This window comes from Ylistrum balloti, unplaced genomic scaffold (assembly GCF_031769215.1).
Source record: "Ylistrum balloti isolate Yb309-2 unplaced genomic scaffold, AGI_CSIRO_Ybal_v1 Utg370806, whole genome shotgun sequence".
NCBI lineage: Eukaryota > Metazoa > Mollusca > Bivalvia > Pectinida > Pectinidae > Ylistrum > Ylistrum balloti.
This window is the reverse complement of record NW_026782467.1, coordinates 259,849-269,931: the sequence shown is the minus strand read 5'-3', so window position 1 is coordinate 269,931 and position 10,083 is coordinate 259,849.

Below are 10,083 nucleotides of genomic sequence, written 5' to 3'. Positions count from 1 at the left end.
AAGTGTCGACAATAAATGGTTACACTATAGATTTTGGAATCTTGTGGTAAATACGTGGCCGGCTGCTTCCACCACGTCAAAACATTTAATAAAAGTTTGTTGTGGAGTGATACAGAATCGTACACCAGTGGCAGACGTCCGATCATTATCTCGTTTGTGGCGGCCTCTCTGATTGACAACTGAGCCGATTTCTGCCCGCAGTATATTATATCAATTATAGAGCACTTGCGCTTGATAAAATCATACATCAAGTCTGCATACTGATACAAGGAAGGGAATAGGATTAAGGACAATCCACCGGAGCTCCATGGTAGGTATCAATAGATACATTACAGTCCTTCATCAACACATTTCTGTAGGAATGCTTGCCTCTACTTAGGCTTCTCCCACAAACTTGCTAGGTTTCCTGATGTTTCGTCTAATCTGAGAACAGACACATCAACACGTATCGGACTTTATACAGCGTGAGCAACGCATCGGATATTCTTTGGATTATATAACACAAAGAAGCGACGACGGATGTGTTTGTTTCCGGAGAACCATTGGGGGATGAGATATGGAATACAGGTAAGTTAATTAATTACATACAGAACATTGGTATATATCTATAGGTTGATGTCGTGTGCACACGTAGTATGATGCATTGCTGTTCATATTGATTAATGTTCAGCTTGATTATGTCCTCCATGTGACTTTATGTCTGCTAGATTGAAAGACACCCCCTCAAAAAAAAGGGGGGGGGGCATATCTTCACATGTTTTAAATTTCAAACTGAATATTTCTTATTCAGATGTTTCAACAGTAATGACTACAATTGTCAGTTTTTCTTTGATGCAGGTTGTGATACTAAGAACGATAAGAATATGTAATTGTGGTATCCCTTTGACATGTATGAACTTGTCACTATATATCTTTATTATTCTTGTTATATATTCTGCACGTGCATGTGTAAATTGTGAAATATATCATCTGTTTCGCCTGTGTTCTCTGTACTACAAGTTACATGTGTCAAGTATCAAGAGAGATGTAAATTTCTTCCACTGCAAACGGACATTGTCACCCATAAATAACAACTTATATATACATGCATAAATGATTTCATTTTGTGTGCATTCTGTAAGTTTGAAATTCATTACATTAATTCCAGAGTAATTAATTAAATGGAACGAAAAACATAGATATTTGTTTGCATTATGATTCCGTTGTTTTTTTTAGATTTCGTAGCGAGGCAGTTTTCAATTAAATATTTTGATGCGAATACCTAAATCCATTTTATTTTCAATCAAGAGAATTTAGTGAAACAGCCGAAGAACATTGATCACCATTAAGCAGGTCTATAAAATAATGAAAAACGGAGCGCATTGATGTTTATCCGTTTAACGACTGTGATTATCAGCTTCAGAAATCTCCACACTGCATCCCTACTAGGTAATGTCACAGATTATCAGACAGAGTATTTCCAAACTAGAAAAGCAGTAATAAATTTCAAGATTATGACATAGAGTGACAATTATGTCACGTTTTTTGTATTCGATGCGAGACTCGACAGCTCGATATATCAGTTGATCACGTGTTATTAATGTTTCAAAACACACGTTTTAACGCAATTAAAGAAAAATGGGATTTTATGTAATTTGCCATTAAATTATCCAGTCATTGAAATATTTACCATGAAGGTGTGCTTCAGAAATGGGATAATTTTCGTTTGTAAAATTTAGATTGCCTGTTGGTATCCGACAGATAAACATGAGCGCCACCTGTTGCTCAATCGTTCGACATTGAAAAATCCTTGAGATCATAAGTAAAGGTTAGGATATGTTTCACGAAACCTCTGCCATTTACCATAGGATTACACTGCAGCTGTCCACGAATACAACATCTATAAAACTCTGACAATAACACAACATCAAAGAAAATACTGACCATTTAATGTGCAAAATTGAAGCGGACTAGTAATCTGTGCTGTCGGACAGGGCGTGTGATGTATATTTGTTATCAGATCAGTCACAATCACGTGTGTACTAATTATGATTGATCCGTCAATTCTCCCAATAAATACCTGATCTACTTTTAAATTAGATAAGCTTATAAGGATTTTCGAAGGCAAACAGATGTTATTTTGATTTTTTTTTAATTGTTTAATGGAAACCAGTAATTAGTATAAACTTACAGAAAGGATAAGAAAATCGTAGATTCAGTGTCACCTAGATAGTTTCAATATGTTTGTTAACATTTGAAAAAATCCCATGGCATGGAATTTGTTGACTAAAGGTAACAGCGATATAACAGAGAAATGACGCATGTTGAAATCAAAGACAATGAACTCCGTTGTGATGCTAATACTGTGCTCAGTGAGTACAACAATGATAAAAAGAACGAAACTATGCAGTTTACAGCATGATGTATATTTGGTCATTCACAGTTCCTTTTTGAAAGATATTTCTAGACAACAGGAAAACATTTCTTTGTATTGTTTAACAAATATAACTCCCAGAAATTCGATCACATGTTGAAAGACCTTTAGACATTCAGCACCTAACCTCATAATATGGCGTTGTTTCTTTTTATTGCTGACACAGCTGATCAGGTCTGGCCATTTACAAATGTCGAATTGCAGGTTTCCTTTGACGATATTTCTCTTTACAGGGATTGCATTTACGCATTACTTGCAATGCTTTCCTGATGGCGGTCACGGTCTTTTATATCCGTCTCATTTCAAGTAGCACATTGATTTCAGTTAAATGGTTTCGAGAATCGATCTGAAATATTCTGATTTATTCCGGTTATTTTAAATTGTTGAATGAATTGGAATCCCCTTTAGAAATTTCCCTTTAGCTCAGCATCCATTTGTCGTTTATATCTCTCATGGCGTGTTGACTTGTTGTCTGTAGGTCAAGTCTGATAATACTAAATGTATTTCAAAAATACTTTTTTCGCTTTCTTACTTTAGTTGTTAATTTTCATTAAGAAAGCTATATGATTTCATAAAATTTCGATTCTTTCCAGTGGTCAGACCTCCAACTAACTAAACTTTATCTATTACAATTGCGAAACAAGACTCATAACTCATATGTATACTATTGTTTGCCCGGATGGAAGCGTTCGAGTGGTCTTATTTTGAGAGGAATCCGGAGTGCCCTGATTCATTAGACATCTACAGTCTGTTAATTTTAATATCGCTTAAATTATCTGACATATAAAAATTACGAAATTTATTGAATTACATGTATTTGGCTGCTGTACCTCCCTGATTGCATTTTGACTTTTCTTTCGATCACTTTGGATTTTCCTCAGTCGCCTACTAGACAAAATTTAGGTCTTTAGCATCACTGAAGGATGAAACAATTGTTTGATGCAGATGAATTCATTGTTTGACAACTGTATCTAACAGTTGTTGAAAGGAGCTAGCACTTGTGTGTCTTTTGTACAATCTGGTATAACTATATAAAAAAGAGTGTGACAATATTAAATATTAATTTTTTACCACTGTAGTATAACTTCTATAAAGAAAACCTGAAAAAATAACTGCACGTTTTACATATTTTTTTTATATGATTTTCATTAATTGTATAAACTTATGACCTGACCAATCAAAATTTTGCTTTCAATTCACTGCATGGTCATCCCCGACTTTTTTATGAATATGTAAATGTTTAAATACCAGCTGGCGGTATTTACTATTTGATTTGAATCAAAATATCATATGATGCACAGTATTACTGGAGATTTTACCTCTGCTTTCCACTCAAATATTTAAAAAAAAAAACGGTATTTTCTCTCTGAAACATTGTTACTTGGCAGATTACATGCCTTGCGATATTTTCGTCCTATTACTCATGAAATCGTTAATATCCTGTCATGTTTGGGAAATATATATGATTTTCAATGAGAAACAACTGAACACCCTCTATATAACATTCACAGGAAATCAAAGATTACGTAACAACACTTGTTTGACAATGCGAGCGAGATGATTTAGGAGATAAACTGGATAAAAAAACCTCCACAGATAGAAATTATAAAGGTAGAATGAATAAGTACGTTAATATTTCGTTCAATAAAATTTTCTTCATTAAATTGATGTTGATTACTTTGGAAAAACAATTAACTGATTGTATCTAGCGCATGCACCAAGACAATGTATATTTAATGCGTATTTGATGTATTTTCCCGCGTTTGATCAAAGCAATTTTGATATTAGACGTCTTTCAGATAAATTTATCCGATTGTGCTATGTAAAGCTTATTATTTTAAATCTTGTTGATAGTGGATTTTACAAAACAATGAAATTTGTAACAAATTGTTTTGATATTGTAATTTTTCAATAAACAGAATCGGTAAACACAATTTCCATTTAAATTTCTCTTTGGAGATTTAATACTTGGGTGATGATTGGGTCAGTTCAGTGTAATGAAATAAAAACTCAAAGACTATATTATAATTATTGATTAAGTTACTCGGGCTCAAACGACATTTTGTAGAGTAGAAGACACAGTAATCTTGATGATCAGTATATTTGGTAGGCTACATACAGATAAGTAAGCTTATCTATTGGACGGTTTGTTGCAAGTGCACAGGTTTGGTGATAAACTTTGTATTGTGAAAAAACGGAATTTTTTTTACTGATGTCAAGGTTCAAATTTCTCTTTAAATTTATGGTTTATTTAAATCAATTTTCATTTGACTGGTTTCCCGAAGTAATACAGTTATGTCACATGATGTAATAAATCTGTTTTACAACACAAACGACGTGACACGACAATGACAAGATAGATACAGCATGAATACAGCCATACTAAGCGAACAAAATGTGTTTTTGAAACAATATGCCCTGATTGCAACAAAATTCTGAAGTGGGACATTGAAACTGTACTGTCTTAGGCATGTGTTGATTGCATGCACACTTTGTGAAACATTTATGCCTTCATTGTGGTAATGGTTTTTTTTAACTTTCAAGTGTAGGTCAAAGGTCATGGTCAAGGTAACACGATCAAAAATGTTGGTACCACCAGAAAGGTCTTGTCACAAGGAACACACATGCCAAATATAAAAACCCTACCTCTTCCGTTGCAATAGTTATGGGCAATGTTAAAGTTGGCAACATACAAGCAGACAGCACAAAAACAAGATGCCCCAGATCTTTCGATTAAGGGCATCAAGAACTCAAAGAAAAGACAACGAGCCAAAGGAATCATAATCCAAACTCATATTCAACAAGAAAAAAAACAAAACCAGAACAAAAGAAAGTTAACACAAATCAAAAGTACAAGGAAAATAAGACCAGGTGTTATGGAAGAGTGAGCGTCCCCTCCTTCATCGACTTTGAATTGAGAATAAATTTCTTGTTATTATGACACAACACCATCAACATAACTGAAAGTGAAAATGAAGGACTTTGTTACCAGGTTTGATAAGCTCTGCGATAAATTCAGCCTCGATTAAAAAAAGACAGCCAGAAAGGGCTCAGTTCGTTCATATGTTCTATTCCAATAGGAAGGGTAGACACGACATGTAACGGGGCCAGGATATGAGGAGATAGAAACATAGCAAAATAGAGGCAAATAGAACACCAAAGGAGTGTAGAGTGTAATTCTTATTTGGTTTCTGCGTCCTCATATCAGCAATGGGCAAATGTTTGCATTTGCATGGAAATACAGCCATATAAACTAACCATCAAGAAATGTGATTCAAAGTACTATCTGAATAACATCCAGCGCGTGGCAATTAAAACGTCACTATTGTGGGTGTATGAACGGCGACACCATGACGTCAAAACGGCTGTTCTGTTACAGCCAAGACTTTAGACTCTAGTGAAGAGATACAGACTAAAGTTATTCTTTTATACATCGAGGAGGAGATTGACCTATTTCTTTCCTAGCTTAGTTCTACACTCAGTGCCACGATCGAAATTGATGAATTTAGAGATAAAAAGGTAGCAAAAAGAAAGTATAGTTCCTAATGTTGTAACAGGTACATGAGTGATACGAAGGCAGGGAGCATCAAAGCATATCCCATATCATCCAAGATATTTTAATATAAGTAACGTCTTGTAGCAGATTAAAGAAAGTGTTTATTTTCTCTTCCCTACACTTGGAAAAAGGTTGAACCTTTTCAATGAAAAACTGTTCAAAATAGAGGTCCAATGATTGAAATTATAAAAACACATTTGCACAAACTAAGATATAAGGACACCTGACAATTGCCAAAAAATGGGAAAATATAAGACAGATATTGTTGTGATTTGTAAATAATTTTAAAGTAATAACAAAAATATTGTATCAGTCGTCCTGAGTGCAACAGGAGGCAACATTTAAAGGCTAGTAAAAGCAAACAGATGTCGACAACTTCACTCTGCATTAACGGACCCATTACCTAAATAGTTGTATAACGTGGCACCATTCACCTGTATTTTACGAAGGATGGAGATATTGAAGGTTACAGGGGAAAGTGACTTCATGTCTAATCGATAGAAAATCGGCACACCCTCAGGGTTTGTTAATTACCTGCCAACATGCAATCAACTATTTTAATTGAATATCACAAAATTATCAACTTTTCAACTTGTGATATTGGTTTGAAGTTATGGAATATTTTAGACAATTTGGCATCGCTTATATCACTCTCTGCTAGTTATCTGTTCCACAGTAGGTGAGCATGGTACTGGGTGTGCGCACGTTGCCTGTAAGATAATCATTTTAAAACTCTGCACGAAACTTTGACTGTGATTCCGTAAATGATTTTGAAATGGTTGAAAATTCAAACACGTTGTATAGATTAAAAATTATACGATTATAAATGTTTTATACTGATTTCTCTGATAGTGGGACTTCACCTGTCGGCTGATTTTATAGAGATCGTCTATGACATTTACACTTACCTACTACAGTTTAATCATCAAACATGTTAATGGAAAAATTCTTACTACTTTCCCAAGGAGCCGAGTTACGATTTGCTACCCATTCCACCTGCTTACCGTTCGCTGTAGTGGTGATGCCTGTCTGGGTTAGTTGCTTGGAATAATGTTTTGGACAGTTTTATTGAAGTGTTTAAGAGGGTATGTTTGGACCGTAGGATGTTTTTGAAAAGATAGTTTGAATGATGTAGGCAAACTGAACTGCTTAAAACTGTCTAGCCTGAGAAACAAAAAACCGAATCTTTGGGGGTCCGTACCTACTCCAGTTCAATACCATGGTTAAGTACGTCTGGAAGCTATTTAGAGGTCGAACCTGACCAGATATGTTAAGCAATGAAAGCAGGTTAGCTGTCAGGTGAGTTACCCTGTTTGAACAAATCATAATAGTTTTAATCCTTATACCTCCTCAACTAATAACAGGTTCGTCTCAAACACATCCTGGCTTGTACACGCTTCCCCCACAGAGATATCCGGTAAAAACATATCTAGTCACATTATATCCACGCAGATTCCGATACAATTGGTATAGGATGGTGTGGTCGGGTCATTAAGCCAATCCCTACAGACTGGAAAGAGACAACACTTGTTGTATCAAACCCATTTTCTTCACTGTCGTCTGTGTAAATAGCAACACAGAGAGAACAATTAACAGACAAGGTAATGTCCCTATTTTGTTTACTGTCGTCTGTGTAAAAAACAACATGGAGACGATAATTAACACACAATGTAATGTCCTTATTTTGTTTACTGTCGTCTGTGTAAATACAACATGGAGACGATAATTAACACACAATGTAATGTCCCTATTTTGTTTACTGTCGTCTGTGTAAATAACAACATGGAGACGATAATTAACACACAATGTAATGTCCTTATTTTGTTCACTGTCTTCTGTGTAAATACAACATGGAGACGATAATTAACACACAATGTAATGTCCCTATTTTGTTTACTGTCGTCTGTGTAAATACAACATGGAGACGATAATTAACACACAATGTAATGTCCCTATTTTGTTTACTGTCGTCTGTGTAAATACAACATGGAGACGATAATTAACACACAATGTAATGTCCCTATTTTGTTTACTGTCGTCTGTGTAAATAACAACATGGAGACGATAATTAACACACAATGTAATGTCCTTATTTTGTTCACTGTCTTCTGTGTTAATAACATGGAGACAAAATAAGCAAAGAGATCTTCCATGATTATAGACATGGAAGACATGGTGACAGAGTGTCTGTTTTCTCTCTGAAGACGCTTTGATGTGAAACTGGAGGCTTAGCTTTTTATCAGTCTATGAGCCATTCGATTCAGGCTGTGCCATGTCAAGGTCTGTCGGGTTTCAAACAATTGAAATACTGGTATCCTGAACTGACTCTCAGCAGTTCTAATACTTGTTAATGTATTTTCATTCTACGGGTACTCGCCTTCCGAAGTCTGAAGCAGCTTATGATAGGTGCTAGCGACACATTTAGCAAACCATTTCATGTAATGAAAACAACGAAACATCAGTTGAAAGATATACGCATAGAGATAAAATCTACTTTCGATTCGAGATAACGTTATTTGTCATAAACTGATAAAATCTGCTGATTACAACGACTACCAAGATTTAAGACAAGCGAGTAAACACTGTGGATATAAGTCTCATATAATTCATGGTGATTGTTTAGGGATAACGGTTTGGATTTTGTGTTGGTGTCTAAAACAACTATGTGATGTTCACATAATGGCACATCTAGGTAATTCCCGAACACCAATCGGACATGTGGAAAAATACTGCTGGTGTCTGTGTTGCAAGCACCAGCAAATAACAAGTGCTCTAAAGGGCCAGTACCGCTTATACATAAACTCGCATCGTTAAGTAGCGCTGAAAATAATTATAAAGCTTCAATATATCTTCATCTTAACAGAAAATGGATGAAGATATTTGTCTATCTGTCCTCGCAGTACAGTCTCTATTGGAACATATGAAAGTAGTATGTTACAATCACACGGGTATCGCTTGTGTCGTAACACGTATAGAAATGCTCGGAAGGATTATGTAAACTGTCAAACAATTAACATTAAGGCTGGATGGGTCATTGATTCAGAAATCAATGCGTAGGGATGTTCACACGTTCACCAATTCCTAATTAAACGGAACAGGATATTTCCTTACAGAGGGCTCAGCACATCTTAAAGAAGGACCTTCTAAGTTAAAATGACAATAAGAAACGGGCGCTGTTGAAGGTTGCACTGATTACAAGACCATTGTTGTATGGCTAAAAAATTGGTATTAAAGAGTCGCAACGACAAAAATATCAACACTTTAACGCAATATTAAATATTCTAGCATGTTTGGCCATGAAAGGAACCATTGTGAAGAGAAGAGATTGTCGTTTTCCGTTTTCTGTTTGTGAAGCTTGAACTAAATTTATGTAATAAATCGATTTTCCTGACGTAGCGTTCTCGCAGGATATCCTTCAAGAAAAACATGTGAAGATTGGTAATTTTATGGTTCGAAATTTATCGCGAAATTCATATATTCCTCTTTACTATTTTCGTCTGAAATCATTTACTTCTTGCGGCAAAATATCAGATTTGCGCCTGAGAAATGCAGTAAAGTGTTGGGTGGTAATCAGAGGCCAACTCTGGTACAATTACAACAGCTTTCGTCTACATTTCTGATTCCAGTTTCTATTCTTCCGGAATTTCGTTGAATGCGATTCCGATTTCCTCTATTACCTGATCAGTTGTAGCATCCGGTATTTCCAACGTGCCGGAAGTAATAATGTCTGCCACAAATGACAGTTAAATACCTCTTTAATTCCATGTACTTTCAAAATCCCCATAAAAAGAGGAAACGTAGGAGAATATGGTATACTGGCTCTATGTATAATTATCTTTCTGTGTGATTCTTGATAAAATTTTTACTCTGCGATGGTTAATATAGCGAAAGTTTCATATAACCATGCACTTCAAAGCAGTCGATATTGAACGATAAAATGTCGCTTTCGTTATTGAAAATTGGATATAACCATTATCGACTATTATTGCTGGAATATCGATCTCTCTTGCCTGCGTTAAAGAGGTCGTGCTAACCCAGAGGTGTGTAGGATAGCGCGTTGTCATTACGGAGTCAATTTACAGAGGAAAAGGTGAGGCTGGAGAGTAAAAACGAT